The following is a 20,017-nucleotide window of genomic DNA, read 5'->3' as shown; positions in this document are numbered from 1 at the left end:
CTCAAAAGATCCCTCCGTCTGTGAAATGCCTGTTTGTGTTCTTTGCCCGTGTTTCTCTCAGGGTGTTTTCCCCTCCCTTATCCATTTGTAGGGGCTGTTTATTTGTTACAAATGTTGTTGATTTTCTGCCTTGAAAACATTTATTCCCAGTTCTGTTGTTTGCTAATTACTTTTATTAACGTGTCATTTGCCATCAAGATGAAATCATTTTATTGTCGAATATGTCTTTCTTTCCTCTTATGACTTCCAGGTACCCATGTTTGTTAGGAAGATTCCACAGGCTGTCTCTTGACTTCCTGGCAGGTCTTTTATTGTTTTGTGTACAAATTCTGCTCTTGAGTGTGTCTAAAATGCTTTTGCGTAATATGGAGTAAGATGCTTGAGGGAGGGGAGTCCGGTTTTATTTCCTTCCAGTGTACCAGCACTAATTATTCAGTAATCCATCCTTTGATCAATGAACTGAACTTCAGCTCTGTGGTATAGTATGGTCTCATGTAAACTGGTTACCTTCAGGGATTCTCCATTCCATACCACTGGCCTGTTTGTCTTCCATTTTCCAACTTTACGTTGGTAGTGGCTGTATGTACAGTGTGTTTCGATAGCAGATGAAGGAACCCCACCCCCTTGCTGAGCTCTGTGTTCACAATGAGATGTTACAGGACTGTTCTTATATATGCACTCATGACTGCGTGTCCACATTTACATGTGTCTCATGGCTCCTGGGCAGAGGAAGATTTGGGTGGACACACGGTGGCTGTGCTGCCAGGGGCAGTGGGCACAAAGGTATGGTGGAGGTTGGAGGGAGGGCCAGGTGGAAAGGGACACAATGACCATCGCATTGCATAAAATTACCCCTCTGCACGTGCAGAATTTTTAAAGATCATTAAACAAGTGAAATAGTAGTGTCCAAGGGAAAAGGGACTAAACAGAGAACAAGTTTATCATGGGGGGAGTGAAAAGATAATACGTTGCACTGGCTCCACCATTGTGTCGGGGACTTGCCATGGTGTGGCTTTTCTCTGGGTGTGGGTGCTAGTACTCTGCACTTGGTAGGGCATGTGTGTACGTGGTGGGATGCATGTGCCCTTGGCGTGTGTGAATGCGGCTGTTCCCAGGTACCCCGTGTCTGCCGGCTGCCCTTAGGAGCTCACACCTGAGCACTGACTCGGGCCCTCTGAGCAGCAGTGCTCTGTTTCCCCACGTGTCCTCTGTGTCCCCCAAACACCCTCTGTGCCCAAGCTCCCACTGTGCTGCCCAAGCTGGCCTGGCTGCACCCACACTGGGAGCCTGGTGTGGTCAGGGCCTGTGCTGACCCTCTTGTGGCCCTAGCCCCGCCCACACTGCAGGTGGAGGTGTGCCTTGAGCTGCATACACCTCACCCCACACAGGATGACAACAGACTCACAGAGGGAAGCTGGGCTCAGCAGAAGAGGGGGTGGGGTGGGGCGGGGGTGGGTGTAGGTGCTGCAGGCCTAGGGCTGTCGTGTCACTCTGCCTCACGAAGGTCCTCCTTTGGCAGCTGCTGGTGGCCCAGCCTGCTTCTCGGGTGGCAGCCATGGGTGGGTAGGGTGCAGGATACACTGTGCAGGCGGGCTCATTTGTCCCCCAGACACCTGGGTGGCTGGAGGCTCTGCAGGAACAACTGGACCGTGCACACCTGCTGTGCAGTCAGTGGAAGGTGAACCAGGTGCCTTCCTGTGGGTGGAGGGCAGGCCCCGTGGGAAGGAGGGAGGAGGGTGGGGGGCAGTTGGCGCTGCTGCTGGGGTGGTGTCTGCCCGCTGTTAGGCGTGCTCCTCCTGGGTGACTCGGGTCCTCTAGACTCGGGCTTGGCTGCTTGTGACAGGGTTTGCAGACAGTCCTGGCACACCGAGGGGTGGGTGTTTGCCTGGTGCACTTGAACCAGGTCCTAGGGCTGATCCAGGGTCTGTGCCTGGTGGTCTGTCTGCTTCCTTACTGGGAAGGGGTGAGGAGGGCGGGCCAGGGACCCCGGCCATGCCGGGCAGTGTCTAGTGCTGACCCCTCCAGGCCTGCATGGCTCTTAACCCCCCACGAGTGGGTTTTGACACAAGAGCTCGAGGCGGGGAGGGTGTGTGGTGCTGATTCTTTGCCAGCTGTTGGGTGCCTGCAGAAGTGAAACTCATCTGTCTTTCCAAATTTCACCTTGGACTCCGTACTTCCAGCCAGCAGAGGAGGTGGCCCTGGCCGGGCAGTTTCTTCTGATGTTTCAGATCGCACTGACACTTGCCTCTCCTTGCTGCAGGCACCCCGCTCCTGAGATTCTGCAGGCACTTGGCTTCCTTATAATTCCTCCTGTGCTGCTGTGACCAAGTAACAAGTTCAGTGCTCCTTGCAGAGCTTTTTATACTTAATAGACACTGGGGAGCTTGAGAACATGAAGCCACTCCTTCTGCGCCTATGGGGCTGTGGGTGGGTGCCGGGCAGCTCCTTGGCCTCTGTCCCACAGAGCCCCTCCCACTGCTGTGGCACTGACCATGACCCAGGCCACACAGGGGAAGTAAACCTAGTTGGGGCCCAGAGGCTGTGGCCGGCAGGGGTGGGAAGGACGTGTGACGCACTCCCGGTGGCCTGGCCGGGGAGGGGGCGTTAGTAACATGCGAGCTCGCCAGCCTCGCCTGTGACAGTCAGCAAGTCCATACCTGCACGATGCGGGCATGTGCACATCGAGCTGCGTGTCCAGTGGGGAGGAGAGACGTTTAAACCCAGCTGTGGGGCGTGTGCCCTGGGAGGCGCTGTCGGTCCCCCACGTCTGCCTCCTCCCTGCCCTGCTGGGTGATAGCCCCCTGTGTGAGGAGGTCACCCTACTGCCGGCCCCCAGCCCTTTGTCCCAGCGGTGGAGCCTGTTGCTGCGGGGCTGATCAGAGGCCACAGTTTAATGGGATTTTAGTGCAGGTCCAGGTAGGAAAGCTGGAAACAGAAAGCACTGGCCTGGTGTGGAGGTGGAAATGGTGAGAGCGACCCAGGAGTTATGCCCGCAGGAAGCAGCCTTGATGGCAGGTGGGCTGAGGGGGCCAGGCGTTTGGGACCCTACAGCCCTGAGAAGGAAGCCCTAGTTCTGGGCGGGAGGTGATTTGTGCCCTCTCACTCTTCCTGCCTCTGGGCTCCCTTTGCCCCCTTCTCGTGGTGGGGGCATCCTGACACAGCCTGGCCCCAGGCCAGAGCCCAGGGTCACCCTTATGTTATCAGCATTCTGGCCACATCTCTCTTCTGGCTTTGGCCCTGATGTGCTGGGCTCTCGCCTCAGCACCTTTGGGTTGTCTGCCTGGAAACGCATGTTTCCCCCAACTGGATGATGGCTCATCCACCACTCATACCCCTGAAAGTCCCCAGGGTGACCTGTCCATTGAACAGACCCTCCTGAGAGTACCCAAGATGGCATGTCCACCAGGCAGACCCCCTGAGAGCCCCCATGATGGTCTGTCCGTCGTGGCCTCCTTTTTTCTGGAAAATCAGGGACATGTTACCCAGAGGGTATTGGGCCACATTTGAAGGGTGTGGAGGATGCCCTGAGTGGCTGATATGTGGAAGGTGCCCGAGCAGAGGACAGGGCCAAAGGGGTCAGCGTGGCTGGGAACAGCAGTGTGTAGGGTGTGTACAGGTGAGGGGCTATAGGAGAGAAGCTCCATGTCCTGGGTGACCCACACAGGGAGGATCAGGTCAGAGGGCAGGTGATGACCACTGGGCCTCCATTGTCTGTCTGGACTGTTCTTGGTGAGACAGAAGGCAGGCTGGTTTGTCCCTGGCGCTTTTGCTCACCCTAGCTGGCTCTTGGCAGCTGTGACCAAGGCCATGCACTGACTGCAGAATTATTATACGGAGCATTCTTGAGCCAAATAAGGTTGTATTCATGCTTAAAATTGATGCTGAGATGTGGTGAGCTTGAACATGGGTCAGCTGGTTTTCATTTGACCTAAGTTTGTGCATTTGGTTCTTTGCTAACTTTTTGTAAAGGTGCAAGTACCTGTAAATAGGTTTATAAAAATAGACACTTCTCTTGCTGTTTACCATAAATTGAATCAACCCATTGATACACTCTGGGGCCTGAGTGGGCTGCAGAGATCTTGAGATTGGTCTGCTGAGCTAGTGCTGATCAGAGGAGCACGTTTTCAGTGGAAGCGGAATTAAATTTTGCATCTCGTTATTTGCGGAAGGCAAAGGCTGCTGTTTGAAACCCTTAGCCTCTTTTTTGGTACCTTAATTTTTTTGTGAACTCTTTAATCACAGAAGAAAAGTGTTTCCTCAAGTGTTTCCTTTTTTTTAAGATACAGATTTTATTTTTTTAAATTTTTTAAAATTAATTAATTTTTTTTGGCTGCGTTGGGTCTTCGTTGCTGCATGCGGGCTTTCTCTAGTTGCAGGGAGCGGGTGCTACTCTTCGTTGTGGTGCACAGCCTTCTCATTGCTGTGGCTTCTCTTGTTACCGAGCGCAGTCTATAGGACACGCGGACTTCAGTAGTTGCGGCGTATGGGCTCAGTAGTTGTGGCTCATGGGCTGTAGAGCGCAGGCTCAGTAGTTGTGGCGCTTGGGCTTAGTTGCTCTGTGGCATGTGCGATCTTCCCGGACCAGGGATCGAACCCGTGTCTCCTGCATCGGCAGGCGGATTCTTAACCACTGCGCCACCAGGGAAGCCCCCAAGTGTTTCTTTTAATGTTACTGCTACTTTAAGAAAATTGCCTTCAGAGCTAATCATCTTCGTAGGCAATTTACAGACCAGAGTGGTTTTGACTCGCGGCAAGCAGACCTTAAAGGATTCAAAGAAACTCTGTTTTTAAAAACATATAGCTCATATATTATAAGTCTATGAAAATATTCTAAAATTGTAAAGCATGTTGCAGACTACAATACATAAGTTATATATAATTCTAGTCAATGAGTATAAAGAATATTTCAGTCCATTGCCTCAAAATATTTTTAAAGCCAGAAACGTTCGTGTTTCTCACGAACAAAATAAAGTGTTTTCATAACGCTGGTTTGACTGGAGCAGCTTTTAACTCATGATGGGATAGATTAATATTTTCCCGAATTTCATGAGCCCAGCTCTGTCACTAGCTGAGGGTCACAGTCACCTGGCTCCATTGACCAAGTCACGGAGCATGTCTTCTTGGACTTTTGATGGGAACCATCACAAGGCCCTGGGAGGCTCTGGAAGTCGACCCCAAGCCATCCCAGGGCGTGGCGTTCACAGAGCCCACCCCAGCTGTGGCCCTCCTGCTTCTCCTGCATCTTGTCTCCAAGCCTGCAGGTCAGGGCACTGTCACCAAAGGCTCTGAGGGAGAGGAAGGTGTGAGAGGTCACGGGACAGGTGCCTGGGTCAGGTGGGGCTGCTCCCTGCAGAGTCTGCATCACCGCCCCTTGTCACAGTCTTCCTGCATCTAGCACAGACTGACCCCCTCCCACTGCCTCTGTGGCTCATTAGGAACCATCCAGTTAGAAAGGGCAGAGGCCATCGTGCTGGCAGCTGCCTGGGCGCTGTTTGTTTCAGCAGGTGGGATGGACCTGGTTGCTGTGTTTAAGGGATTTTAGAGTTGAGGTCTGGGACAGAGCAAGTTACTGTCCTGCTGGGGCAGGGCATGGACCTCTCATACAGTGTAGCTCCGTCCGTCAGATGGGTGCGGCCAGTCCCAATCCAGCTTATGACTGAGGCTCAGACACCCAGTGTGCGTGGCAGTCATCTGTGTCTGCCCACATCACGACCCAGCTTCCTTCAGCCCAGGACTTGTCAGCCAGTCCTCTGTCCTGGTGGCCGCATAACCAGAGGTAGACACCAGAGTCTGTGCCTGTTGCAGGCAGCACATGTGGGTTGGCGCCTGCTGTCACCAGATACCGCTGTGTCCCAGGCCCGTGTCCTCCCCTCATGGAGCCCAGAGTTGCTCATGGCAGCAGCAGAGGTGCAGGTTCTTCATTTTGGGGAAGGGGGAGGTTGGTGTGGTGCTGGGTGCCGGTTGGAAGCCGTGTCTGGGAGGCTGAGCCTGCCGTGTCTGCCCATCTCCTCGCGTTTGTTCACGACCATGTGTGGGCACCACCATCCCCACGCTGTGCCCCCTTCCAGCCCCCGCGGGGGACGGCCAGTGCCACACTGGTGCTCGTGTGCCCCCGCCCAGCCAACCCCACAGACGGGGTGGCGGTCCCAGGCCCGCTCATGGGAGGATGTGCCGATGGGCAGTGGTCAGGAGACAGAAGAGGCGCTCCTTTACCAGCACTTCTTCCCGCGTTGGTTTTTGGCCAGCGGTGCAGAGGTGCTCTGCACACACCACGTCCCCATTCACCCTCGTTGCCACCTTGCAGCCACCACATGACCAGATGCCACGACTGTCCCTGTTTTCAAGGCTGGACACTGACTCTTGGAGGGGCTGAGGGGCTTGCCCGGGGCCCTGCAGGGGAGCCAGGAAGAAGGGCAGCTTCCCATTCTCTCCCCGGATCTCAGAGGCCCTCGGTGACTGCGTGGCCAGGCCTGTGTGATCCCTGGGCACCGAGGGGCGCGCCCTCGGCAGGACCCCTCCCCCCTCCCTGCAGCGCTCTAAGGGCCTTTCTTCTTGGGAACAGGAGCTCCTGCCTCCTCCTCCCTCGGCCTGGGCTGGCCCTGCCCGCCCCCCTGAATGAGCCCACACAGGAGAACAATCGGGCCCACATCGATGGAGCACAGCCGACCATTGAAAGGGACAAGAATGGGGCAAGCGTGTTCCATGGCCCGAGGGAGGCTCACTGCGGGGCCTTGTCCCGCTGCTGAACGGCGCCTTGTCGTGGCCCCAGTGGGCCCAGCTGCCCGTGGCCCGTCCCTGTGGCCCCACCCGGGCTGCACCCTGGAGACCCAGGTGTCGGGACAGACGCCCTGGGCAGCAGAGCTCCCCGTGAGGATGGGGCGGCCGGGCCAGACCGCATCCTGAGCGCCATCCTGCCCATGGCCAGGGTGGGGTCAGGGAGCCGGCGGCAAGTGTGGCCCCGGGAGAGGGGAGGCCGCCGGGCCTGGCAGCAGGGGCTTGGCTCTTTAGGGTTTGCTGCCAAGAGGCTCAGCATTTTCTTTTCTTCCTTTCTTTTTTCCAGATGGTATGATTTGTTATTTCCTACTAGAAGAATCCAGGAGGATCTATAAACTACCGGGTAGAAGAATGTATAAAAATCAGAGTTTGGTTTTTTAGTTCTGAGTGCCTGACATGTGGCACCTTGTTTAATCCTCTCAATAATTGGGATGAGTTCCAGTCATCCCCATTTCATTGACGAGGAGATGTGTACAGTAAGGCTGAGTACTTAGTGCATCCCAGCATCTTCTTACTATTCGTGCCGATGGGGTTTTGTTTTCCCACTTCTCACGGATCAGTTGAATGGGAGTGGGCTGAGTAAGCAGGCAGGTGTCCTTCTATCCCCCCCACCCGAGTGACCAGGGCCTGAATGACCAGTCACTCTTCTAGAGGACTGGAGGAGTTTGTCTGTGAGAAGTCCATCTGTCCATGCAGTAGGTCAGCAGGCGTCCAGGGCTGAGGCTGTGATGCAGGGCAGGTGCTCTGCTGGCCAGGAGAGGCTCCTGGGTCCTTTACTTGGGCAGCTGATTCAGGTCCCTGTGGATGTGTCACAGCAGATGTGGATATGGGGCAGGGAGTCGTTTGTCACCTCCCTTTATTGTTTGGATTGCTTAGGTCTCTTGGTTTCTCCCTTTCACATGTGCTTGGTAAGAAGCCGATGAAGGCCACGGGCCTTGAGTCCAGTCGGACTCAAGTGTGTGAAAGTCCGAGAACTGGGGAGGGCTCTGTCCCTGGGGGTCCGGAACGGGGTGGGGTGGCCAGAGACACACCAGAAATTCTGCCGTGCCAGCTTGAAAAAGCTGCCTGTGCTTAAGGGCCTCATAAAAAGAGACAGTGGCGGGAAAGTGCCCAGGCTGGGAACTGTGGAGGGAGAGTTCTGAGATTAGAATTAACATAGGAATAGGGCTGTGAATGGGGGTGTTTGTAAATCCTTCCAAAATTGGGATAAAATTTGCATCTGAATGACTCATCAAGTCAAGATTACCTTGGAATGTGTGGTTTCCTTCTTATTTTCTAGTTCCTATTAACAATCATTTGCATTTTTATTCAACCAGCATTCTTAAAATACATGCTACTTTACGATTGCCCTCATCCTGACTTTTCCTAGCCTGGATTTCTGTGTTGGCATCTCCAACGCTGTCTGACCTCATGGAGGGTGTGCAGGAGTGGCATTCTCCCCTCTCAGCGGCCCCCATCCAACACGGCACCTACGTGGACTCTTAGCTCTCAGGCCAGCTGGCTAACTCAGCCCTCAAAGGCAGATGGGTCTTGTTTGGACTTCCCAGTATTAAAAAAGTAAATCTTAATTACTTTTCAGTATCAAGAAATTGGGAGACCACCTAAAAACCTTATTTTTTTCTAGGAGAAAAATTAAGAGTTGTGCCCTTGTAGGGCCACATTACTGAATGGCAGTAGGGCTCTGCTAGGGGGTCTGCAGGTCCCTAAACACGTCTACATTCTAGTCCCTGGAGTGACTGTGTTGCCTTACACGGTAAAGGGACTTTGCAGATGTGATTTAAGTTAAGGATCTTGAGATAGGGAGATTATCCTGGTTTATCTGGGTAGGCCCTCAATGTAATCACAGGATCGTAATAAGAGAGTCAGAAGGGCAGAGAAGAGAGAAGATACTGTGCTGCTGGCATAGGGGAGGAAGAACTTTTCCTCTGCTCTTAGGTTCGGTGATTGGGGCCTGTGAATTAAACTGACAGCAGATTAAAGGGGCGAAAGGCATACAAAATTTAATATTGTTATATGCACAGGGACTTCACACGAAAGAAGTAAAAACCCAAAGAAGCAGTTAAACTTGGGTCTTATATATTACTTTAACAAAGGGCAATAAATTTTGAAGTGACAAGACGAAGGAAAGGGGGGTTGGGTCCCTAGGGATAGTAAATTGTGGGAAGGTGACTAGGAAGCATATGGTAGATAAAGGATGTTGAGTAAGGTTAATTATGCAGACTCATCTCAGTGTCATCTCCGGTACACTTTTACAGAGAGAATTTATGTCCTGCTTTTAGGCAAATGGGGGAGGGCAGGGAGCTTTTCTTGTATCTGCTGTTCTCAGTTGCCTTCAGCTCAAAATAATCCTTATGCTCAAGCGGGCTCTTTGGCCTGTGCTCTTCACTAGCTTTAAGGTAGAGGAATGGGCCACCAGCCAAGGAATGCAGGAGGCCTTTGGAAGCTGTAAAAGGCAAGGTAACAATTCTTCACAGAACCTCCAGAAGGAATGCAACCAGCTCTTGAATTCTAGCCCAGTGAGTCCCATGTCAGACTTCTGACCTCCAGAACAGTTGGGATAATAAATGTATGCTGTTTTAAGTCACCAAGTTTGTGGTATTATTTTACAGCAGCCATAGGAAACCAACGTAGGTCCGTTAAGATGCGGTTTTGTGCTAAGAGGACTTCACAATCACTTATGGAGACAAGACAAATGAAATCATTATTGACCAGCAAAGAAAATGTAAAATCTAGTGTGAAATTGTGTCATGTAGACCAGTGGTATTCAAACTTTAGGTAAGAAGTACCTAGAGGGCTTAAGCAGACATAGCTTGTGCAAACTTGGAATGCTGCTGGGGGGCCGTGAATGTGCCCGTGGACTCCGCTGCTGCTACTGCTGGCCTGGCATGGAGCTTTGCATCACCTTCTAGTCTGCAGGTGCTGCAGGGGTTTAGAGCAGCTCAGAAGCAGCTGGAAGTCCTGCTGGCTTGCAAAGGACAGTAGGATTTAACAACAGGAGGGAAGGAGGAGGTGGTGTGTCTTGGGGGACTTGGACGGTGGGAGCAGGAAGTGTGCTGGCGCTCTGCCCTGACCTCAGCTGCACTGAGAAGGAGCCCCCTGCTCGGGGGCAGGATCAGTCATCCCTGGTCTAGCGTCTCTTCCTGCCCAGGGACCTGACCGAGCGTGCACTGTACATGAGGCACTCATGCGTTCAGGGCCAGGCGAGCAGCCATGGTCCCCAGGCATGCAGTACGGAGAGGACAGAGGACAGTGTGAACAGGGCAGGAGGAGTGCCTTCCCAGGTGCCCAGCAGGAGAAGTGAGCAGGACCCCGCAGCCAACCCCCTCCTCGGTGCTGTCCGGGCTGCTGCTGGTTTAAGGTGCAGGGCCCAGCAGCCTGGCTCTGGGTGCCTTGGTGCCCCCGGCCCTGCCTCTGGTTGGATTATGCCCTGTCACAGACCTTCTTTGTGTCCTCTCCAGTGACACAGTTTAGCTTATGTGACCTTTTTTTTTTTTTTTTTTTTTTTTTTTCGGTGTGTGGGGCTCTCCCTTTTTTGACCTCTCCCGTTGCGGAGCACAGGCTCCAGACACACAGGCTCAGCGGCCGTGGCTCACGGGCCCAGCTGCTCCGCGGCATGTGGGATCTTCCCAGACCAGGGTACGAACCCGTGTCCCCTGCATCGGCAGGCGGACTCTCAACCACTGCGCCACCAGGGAAGCCCTATGCGACCTTTAAATTCAACAAACTACCCCAGTTGGACTTTAGATTCAAGCCCCTTCTTCTGCTGTGGCTTGGGACCTGGGACGCATCTTTTCCAGCTTATATGTTTCTGTGGGATTTAGTGTCTTAGCCCCTCAATAGGGCTACTGGTTTCGAGAAGCATCTGTGTGGCTCTAGATTAGCTTTGTGCCAGCCAGGCCAGTGGATTCATTTCCTTTATGGCTGTTTTTGGCTTGTTCTGTATAATTTTCTGAAAGTTAGAAGGTCTGAGTATTACGCCAGCACCCCCCTCCCTACCCTACCCGTTCTTGCTGGGTTGGGTGTGCAGGATGCCGTACCCCTGGACTCTGTGAACTTGGGTTTTGGTGGGAGTGCCCTCTCTGGGGTGGGATTTGACTGTGCTCTCGGCTGTGTGTGGGGGGGAGGTGGGTTTAATGCAGGAACAAGCTTTTGGAAATGGTTATACTTTCCGCCAGAGGTACTGTTGATATCATCCCCTTTCAGGTAAAGACTGTATCAGAAACTTTTCCCAGACCCTACCGAGGTAAAGTCTCTTTCCCAACAAACCATGAGAGCCAGTGCAGGTGTCTGAGGCGCCTGGAGCTGTGGGCACTGCTCCCGCTGTCCCCGTGTGAGCCTCACTCTGGTGCGCCGGCAAGGCCAGGGGATGCCTCTCCTGGCCTTGGCTTTCACAGGTTGGCTCTGGGCAACCCAAGTGCCCTCCTCCCTTCCACGGGTCTTCTTACTCTTTCTGCTGTGGAGTATGAATGTTAGGTCACTGCATGAGGCAGCTGCTCTCGTCAGCAGCACCTGTCCCAAGATGTCCTCCGGTAAGCAGGTGCCACCCTGCAGGGTGACATCTTTTAGGATAGGACATGAGAGTCACAGGCTGAGATCAGTGCTGCTTGGAGGTGTGCAGAAGAGGTGGATTTCCTCAGGCGCCAAGGACAAAGCTCCTTCCCTCTCTGATCAGTTTCTTTGGGGAAAAGTTGTTGTCGAAAGAGCAAAACGTGAAACTTGGCAGAGTTGGTGTGTGTGTTTTGGTTTTTTTTTTAATTAATTAATTTATTTATTTTTGGCTGCGTTGGGTCTGCGTTGCTGCGTGTGGGCTTTCTCCAGTTGCGGCGAGCGGGGGCTACTACTCTTTGTTGCAGTCCGAGGGCTTATCATTGCAGTGGCTTCTCTTGTTGCGGAGCACGGGCTCTAGGTGCACGGGCTTCAGTAGTTGTGGCGTACAGGCTTAGTTGCTCCGAGGCATGTGGGATCTTCCTGGATCAGGGATCGAACCCGTGTCCCCTGCATTAGCAGGTGGAGTCTTATCCACTGTGCAACCAGGCAAGTCCCGGCAGAATTGGTTTTTTATGGCTGCTGCCCTTAGCAGGATTCGGCAGCTACAGTATGATGATCTTGTTAAAGGCTTAGCAAATGGCCCAGGCCATTCCGTGGTAGATTTTAATATCATCTGTGACATTAGTGGTTACCGTCTCTCGTGCCAAGTGCTGTCATAATAACCCACGTACTTTTTGAGGCCAGCTCTTACAGCTCAGAATCCGAGGGGCTCAGGGGTTAAATAGCTGGCCTGGGTCACACAGCTGGTACGGGGACACAGAGCTCAAACCCAGGCAGCTGGGCCCAGCACCCGGACTAATTTACGTCTCTCTTGTTGGGTAAATGGACGGGTCAGACTTGATGGGGCAGGGCGGCACAGATGCAGAGGGGAACGTGGTGTGACTGGGACATGGAGACACGGGTAACTAGAGTCGTGCTGGGGATTTGAAAATGCAGATTCTGGTCTGGCTGAGGACTGGAAGTCCTCGAATGCGGCTGTGAGGATGGCAGGACTGCACTCTTGGGGGGACTCGGGGCCACCTTCCCCTTCGCTGTGGGGTGGCCTAGGGGCAAACAGACTGAAAGAATCTGGAGAAGCTGCTGTTGTTTGGAAATGACATGATTGTTTTGTAAGAAAAGTACTGAAAAATGCATTTCCTAATGTAAAAAAATGAGAAGATACAGAAAAGTCTAAAGAAAATATTTAAAGATGCCCCAGAAGTCCCCTGCCCAGAACTGAGCACCTCCCGCACCTGCCTCCTCTCCGCCTCCGACAGGCGATCATGGCCAGCTTGCCTGGTGCCCTGGGCTCCAAGATCAGGTGCAGTTGGCCCCAGAGAGCTCCCCTGCAAAGGCAGGTAATGCTGCCCTGTTGGGATCAGGGACTGAGCTCCAGCGAGCGCTTGGAATAGTGATGCCCACACCCTTCTGGGCGTGAGCTTTCCTGGCTATTTTTTTTACATGAATAAGCTTATATTTAAGTGCTGTTTTATCGTCTCCTCTTTGCATTTAATAATGTATTGTGTTCATCCGTGTTTGTCAACAAGCATTAACTTGATGGCAGAGCGTGCTATAATATTATTATTTATTTAGCCAGTTCCTGATGAGTGTACATTTAGATTATAAATTTTTATTTTCGTTAAAGTGACATGGAGGTAAAGATTCCTGGGCTGGCATCCTTTTGAACTTGTAGGATTGCTGAGTCCGAGGAAAGAAGCGTGGCAGAGCTTGTTAGACTCCTCCAGAAAGCCAGGCCCAGCTCCGCCCTCACCAGTGAGCAATAACTGTTGCAGGTCCCCTTGGCCTGGAAAGACGTGGTCCACGGGCTGTGCTGCTGGCCAGGTGCCAGCTCCTGCCAGGGTCGGGGTGTGGGGGGAGGCTTGGCAGCCTGGCAGCAGGCACCTCCAGGAAGGCAGTAAGTTGTTTTCCACTGAAGACTGAGGGGCTTGTAATCCACTGATGGTGGGTTCCGTGCATGAGCGGGAGGGAGGGAGGGGGGTTACCCAGCGTGGCTCTCCTGGTTTTTGGAGAGAGCAGAGAGATGCCCCAGGGACCTCGCAGGGTAGGGGGCCGGGGCAGGGATGGGCTGGGCAAGCTGGAGCAGAAGCTTCAAGTTTCTGGTCTGCAAGTTGGGAGAGCCTTGTTATGTATGTCCTCGCCTCTGAATAATCCCCTCCCTGTGGCTGAAATGTTTCTAGAAACTTCTGTCATCCGTGGATGCTTTGGGTGTGGTTGCCATCCCAAGCCTGAAGCCTGTCCTGGGCAGCCTCCTGCAGAGCCACCCACTGGGTACCCCCCTCTGACCACAGGTCAGGGTGAAGCAGCAACTTCGGAAATGTCTTTTCCAAAGTGTTGTAGTTATGGAGTTGTTTTTTGTTGTTGTTGTTGTTGTTAACATAATTCTTATTTGTTTATTTTTAAATTAATTTTTATTGGAGTATAGCTGTTTTACAATGTTGTGTTAGTTTCTACCGTACAGCAGAGTGAATCACCTATATGTATACATATATCCCCTCTTTTTTGGATTTCCTTCCCATTCAGGTCACCACAGAGCACTGAGTAGAATTCCCTGTGCTATACAGTAGGTTCTCATTAGTTATCTATTTTATACATACTATGAATAGTGTATACATGTCAATCCCCGTTTCCCAATTCCTCCCATCTCCCTCTCCCCTTTGGTTGTAGTTATAGAATTTTTAATGAGGTGGTATTGTCAGTTGAGTTTGTCCCGTCTAGCAGAATGTCCCGTCTGAAACAGCTTGACATTGAACAGAAACCACATCCTTCTGAGCATGAAAGTAGTCCCTCTTCATTCACTGTGCAGGCTGCAGTTTGTGTGAATTATTTCATTTCACTCTTACGCCTTTTTTTTAAGCTAGCAAGAAACGATGGGTAGTGTGCACTCCTGCCTGACCTAGTTAGCAAAGTGCATTTATTTGGAAAGGGCGTGCTTCCCGGACTGCCCTGGGGAAAGGCATCTCCTGGAGGTGGGGACATGTGGATGGCCTGGAGATTGAGATGCAGCTGCCGTCCTTGGCCAGAACCGTCCTTTACAAAGTGTCTGCTGGGCTCCTAACTTGGAACAAGTTGAGATTTTGATGAGAAACTGGATTTAAATAAGCCCAGTTAGGCAGATGTGTTTACTAACGTGATGTGATCCACCTAGGTCAGGGTCTCCGACGTGGGAGTGGGGAAATTTCTGCTTTCCAGCCCTGAGGAGTGGCGAGGTGACGTGGGGAGCAGGCCTGGGGTGAGACGGTGGGTTTCAGACGCTTGACCCCACTGCTCGACACAGATGTGGCTTCTGAAAGTTTCCAGCCCTTTGTACTCTTATCTGCGAATATCTGTTGATGAACACGGTTGCTGGAAGGAAGAATCCCTGTGAGACGGCAGTGTATTCCTGGGGTCATAGGTGGCCTGACTCACTCCGTTCCTGGCCCCGCCCTGGGAAGGCTCTTGCAGTGATAATGGGGAAGTCAGCGCTACCCCTTGCATCTGCTTGGCTTCTCACGGGTGACGAGTGACGCTAAGACTAGAGGTAACCAGGGGGAGATGGTGTGGCTGCTGGCTGTGGGGCCCCTGGTGGGTAGGGGGAGCTGCCTCCAGACCTGCGTCAGGTGGTCAGGTGCCTGGTGACCATTGCTGCGGAAGGAGCTGGGGCCACCTTGGCTGTCGGTGCCCTGGCTTGCGCTGCTTCCTGGGCCTGAGATGAATGACTTCTACCCAGGGGCCCCTCCCTGCCCCTCCTTATCAATTTCCAGACCCAGGGCTTTGGGGGGCTTTGAGGCACCCGGAGGCTGAGAAGGACGCCAGGGGGCTGATGGAAGGTAGGCAGGGCCGGGCCAAGCCAGCCCTGAGGGAAGCCCCATTGGCCGCTGACAAGGTCAAAGGTCAGGATGAGAATTCTGCTTTTCCTGGTATCCCCACAGCCAGCCCAGAGTTGGAGCTCATTTTCTGCTCTTCTGGGAGCACTTCCTCCCTGGGGGCGCCCATCACCCCACACCTAGAGGAAGGGCTGGTGTGAGTGCTGTCAGGGTCCCAGTGCAGGGGAGAGCGCCGTCCTGGTAGAGGTGGACGGCCGGACAGGGCTGAGAGCTGTCTGTGTCTCAGATTCCTCCTGTCTGAAATGAAGGGCCAAGTCCTCGGGGGCTCTGAGGATTTACCGGGTTGACATGTGTGCAGCTCTGAGAGGCGTGCCTGGAGTCTGGCCCAGGATTCCCACTGTCTGCTCTGCTGCCCAGTGCCCACCTGGGGGGCTGCAGGTATGCCCGGCCCCCATATCTGTGCCTGGACTTGGCCCTCAGCAGGTGCTCACAGGCCTGCCTGAGTCCCTCGCTGTGTCCAACATGCAGTGACTCAGATGTCCCCAGCAGGGACCTGACTGGTGGCACCGAGTGTAGAGCCCAGAGGGCAGCTGTGGCAGTGGGGGTGGCAGTGTCCTGAATCCGTGACCGCTGGGAGCATAAGGAAGTACCTTCATGGGAAGTGGTGCCCACACTGCCCAGGAGGATCTGTCTAGACCACGTCCTTCTCTGTGGTCGCAGGGAAAGCAGAAGTGCCTGGGTAAGGCCTGGCCCACAGCCAGCTTTGCAGACAAGGGAAGCACCTATTCCCAGGACCGGGGACCAAGCCACTTTTGTCTGAGGCCAGTCCACCAGGCGCACACTCCCACCCCAGGGGGCAGCAGCCCACACCGAGGGACCCAACGGACCCACCTGCCGGACCCTCCACAGGTGGACATTTGCCCCCTATGATTTCCTGCTCCATGTCCCATGACATGAGGATAGCAGGAGTCAGGTGGACCTCCTTGGACGCGGCGGTCATCAGGGACCCACTGGATGAGGAAGGCCTGACCCTGTGTCTCTCGTGGGACTACATGCTCACGAGGAGGCCTGGCACCTCGCCCAGGCCTCGGGTTGGTCTTAGCAGGGGGCGCCCAAGGAGGAGTGGTTGTTCCTGGGGCGGATGGCCCAGCCAGATGGCCATGCTCCAGGTCCAGCTCGGCAGGAAGCGAGGCCTCCAAGCTTTGACATCCTCAACAGAACGGGGATGTTTGATGTGTGCACACACCCCTATTTTCTATCAGCTGAGTAAGTCCGATGGTCAGAAAAGAGATGAGTGCAGCGCAATTATTCACATTTACTCAGCCTTTAAAACCATGTGCATCTTACCAAAAAGGGTCCTGAGATGTTAGAAAACCAAGTCCTTTCCTCCGGTTGGCGCTGTTCTAGAACCACATTTGGGGTGCCCTCTATTCCATCCCTACATCGCATCCCCGTGGCCTTTGTTGCTGGACGAGGGTGCCCAGCATGCGCCAGGTGGCGAATGTGTGCAGTGCTCAGAGGCCTTACCCTGGCCGGGCACCTGGTGTAACTGTGGCCGATGCTGAGGAAGGTGCCTTGCCCCTGTGCCCAGTCATTCTGGGCACAGTCATTCTGGGCCGAGATACCGTCCTCCACAGGGACAGGTTGGCACGACCCTAGTGGGGGAGGGGGTGTGGAGCTGTTGTATGTGGTTTAAGAATGTTCAGAATGTCATGTAGATTTTTCAGTTAATTTTGGTTCCCATGGATGGGGAGGATAGACCTCCTGGCCTCTCTCTGCCTCTCTCTGCCTCTGTTCCTGCTTCATTCCTAACCCGCTCCCTAGCAGTGGTCCCAGAGCGGAGGTGCCTCCTGGGCACGGCAGGAGACAGAGCGAGGCTGGTTAACCCCTCAGCTGGAGTTTTCCACCTGGAAGATGACAGTGTGATGGTGATGCTCCAGCTGCCACTTTTCCGTGTCTCACACGTTCTGAATCATCTGGAAGGTGACACAGGGCTCAGAAAGGGACCGCCCTGTCTGCTGTGGAATTCCATCTGCTGAAAGGACAGGGCCTTTGCGGGCCCTGGGGCCATTAGGCTGGGCTCCGGGCAGGTTGCAGGTTAATAGGACCCGGGTCCGGCCAGCAGTGGCTTGTGAAATGTGGGTGGTCTCTTCCGTGTATGGCGACTTCAGAGTGAATTCCCGGACTGTGGGGTGTGTGTGGTTACTTCAGATGCCTCACTGTGACTTGGGCTTCGCTTCACACTGGGAATTCTAGCAGAGGTGACTCGCAGGCACCTTCCTGCCATCTGGAGGGATACAGGCATTTGATTTTTCCAATATGGCCGTCTCTCTGGACTGTGTGCCCTTCTGACCTTCCTGGCGGCTTCCACAGCACCTCAGGGTCAGACAGACAGAGGCTTCTTGGTCCACCGTTGACTGGGTGGGGGCTGGTGTGGTTTGACCACGGTACAGAGGCAGCAGAGTCTCAAAGTAACAGGCTTTGCTGCAAGGTGCTCAGCCGGTCCAGGGCTGAGTTGGCGTTCCTGAAGTCCCCTTGAAGGGATGTGGAAGCTGGCGAGTCAGACTCAAAGGTTTGTGCGAGTGGTATGTGCACAGTAGAGAACCGTTGGAAGTCTAAAATCAATACTGAGGAGAAATTGGGCCCAAGATGATGGGACATGGCTGTTCCTTTGTGTCCTGTCAGGGTGAGGCGACCTGGGCCTTCACGGCACTTTTGCCGGAGCGTGTGGATTCCCTAATGGGTTTTGCCAAGCTGGGAGGGAAGGCCACGTCCGGGGAGGGAGGCAGGATTGAAAGAAGAGGGCCTCGTGTTGGCTCCGGCCTTTGCCGACTCGAGCTGGATGATGGCCTGTGGTTGAGCTGGCCTGACTTTGTACTTCTGCTGTGTATTTTTAAGGAATCACTAGATATGAAGGCAAAGAGAGTGGCATTTTGTGGTTCGGACTTAAAAAAGAAATCCCCGCTTGGGTCTGGGCTTGGTGAGGCTCCCAGGCCTGTCCCTCCCGCCTCGGCCGAGAGGAGAGACCTTCTTGTCCTTCTGCAGCCGAGCTGGGTCTGGGGGCCCTGTGCAGGGCAAGAGGAGTCTGCTCCCCTGGTGCAACCACACGTGCTTCCCGGAGGCCACTCGGAGGGGGCCGTGAGCACCTGGGGGTGCAGGATACTGCCCCTGGCAGCCCTGAGTGCAGTCCTCTGCCAGCCCCAGATTCCAGATGGTTCTTTCTGGGCAGATTCTGTGACGTCTTCACCAAATGGTGAAGAGAAGAAACCACTGTTTCTGAAGTGCCAGCCGTGCAGCAGGGACGCCCCTCATCTCTCCCCTGAGTTCCTGGAGAAGGAGGGTTGGGAGCTGCCGGCTCCAGGGCAGAAGGAGCATCAGCTCAAACTGGAGACACGAGGCTTCCCCAGAGAGCGGTTTCTGTCCTGCTCACTGTGACGTGCCCGCCCCACCCCCAGTGTGATGGGCTGTCCTGAGCTGTCAGGTGCTGACAAGGCCTCTGGGTAATGCGAGACCCTGGAGGGAGGGAGTCCCAGCTCTGATCTTGGCTCCAGGCCAGTTGTTGCATTTTCTCTCTTTCTCTGCATCAGCAGCACATGAAACCCACCTCCTCAGGGCTCTGAAGGATCCGGAGGTTGCTGGGGAGTGGAAGTTACTGCCGCTCCCAGAGGCAGCAGGGGTCCGCACGGCTGCTGCCCCGTTATCGGTGCCAAGTCTCTTGGCCCACACCAAGGGCTCCTTCAGGTGTCCAGTGTTTATGGTCAGGCATGTGCACACCCCAGAGAGTTGCACACGAGGGACCTGAGTGACCTCCTGTCTCATGATACTGTACGTGCCCTGGGTCACTCAGAGTGCAAGGGTAGTAGAAACAAACAGCAAAGCGTGGTAGAAACCTCTGTCATGAGTGATGCTGTTGGAGTCCGGCAGGAGTGCCTGCTTTACTCTTGTGAACAGTCACTTTCTCACCTTTACCTTTTGGTGGGATGTTCATTATTCTTCTCGCTTATAACTTTTCACAGGACCCAGTAAGCAAAGCTCGGTCAAGTCCAGGCATCCATTCTGAGGGCAGTTTTCAGGCTGCCCTGGCCCGTGAGCCAAGCTGTAGTGACAGCCAGGATTTCGGGAGGTGGGTATGATGGAGATGTACCCAGCAGGGCACAGCCGGGGTGTGTGGAGCAGGAAGGCAGGGTCACGCAGGGAAAGGCAGGCAGTGCGGTGGCACTTCTGCTGGTTCTCAGCCCCTGAAATCACACGGACTCCGGGTGCACAGGGGGCTCCAACCAGGACGTCTGTAGGTGAGTCTGGACCGTGTGCTCTCAAAGCCCTGCAGGAGGGTGGACAGCAGGGGTGGAAGGGGGTGCGGACTGAGGGAGAGTCCTGGGGTGGTGCCGACACACAGTTTGGGAAGAGAGGGCAGAGGTCGCTCTGGGGCAGCCCAGTCAGGCTCTCAAAGAAAGGGCTTGATTGAGTTTGGAGTCAGATGGACCCAGAGTTTAGACATTTTCAGGTTCATGGAGCAGGGGTGGTAGTAAAAGCTGACGTCGTGGCCGTGCGTTTTAGAAAAAAAGCTTTAAATCTAGGTAAAATCACAGTTAGAGCTACCACGGGGATTGGTGTTGGCTTGAAAACACCTGCTTCTCCCCAACACTTGTTTCTGCTACAATGTGGCTGAGTGTGGCTGTGAGGTCTGGTGGACCTTCCCCAGCACTGGGGAGTGTCCCCACTGTATCACAACACCGCAGTGTCGCTTGTGTTGTTGTGTTAACATTGATTCAGTGTGCACTCCTGTAGTGTGTATATGTGCTTTACGACTCCTCATTCATGCCGCTTCCTCCGCAGAGAGTAGCTGAGGAGGTGGAGGGGCTGAGGGAGTAGCTGGGGAGGAGGTGGAGGGG

The 20,017-nt window shown here is 54.1% G+C and overlaps 1 protein-coding gene across 11 annotated transcripts in view; it reads left to right on the top strand.

The window, feature by feature from the left end:
* SEMA4D (semaphorin 4D) overlaps positions 1 to 20,017 on the top strand; it is a 105,178-nt gene that overhangs the window by 43,388 nt on the left and 41,773 nt on the right. For 2 of the 11 annotated variants that reach the window (XM_027091989.1, XM_027091994.1), the window contains exons 1-2: positions 1,567 to 1,678; positions 2,261 to 2,328. The exons of 7 other annotated variants lie outside the window; for them this stretch is intronic. The gene's annotated coding sequence lies outside the window, so the exon portion shown is untranslated. Of the gene's footprint in view, positions 1 to 1,566; positions 1,679 to 2,260; positions 2,329 to 20,017 lie in introns of those variants that run through there. 2 more of the 11 variants (XM_027091990.1, XM_027091993.1) reach the window with 2 other exon arrangements.

The sequence above is a fragment of the Aethalodelphis obliquidens genome, unplaced genomic scaffold, assembly GCF_003676395.1.
Source record: "Aethalodelphis obliquidens isolate GAN/ISIS:26980383/991018 unplaced genomic scaffold, ASM367639v1 scaffold74, whole genome shotgun sequence".
In the NCBI taxonomy this organism is placed as follows: Eukaryota; Metazoa; Chordata; class Mammalia; order Artiodactyla; family Delphinidae; genus Aethalodelphis; species Aethalodelphis obliquidens.
This window is presented reverse-complemented; position numbering and strand designations above follow the sequence as displayed.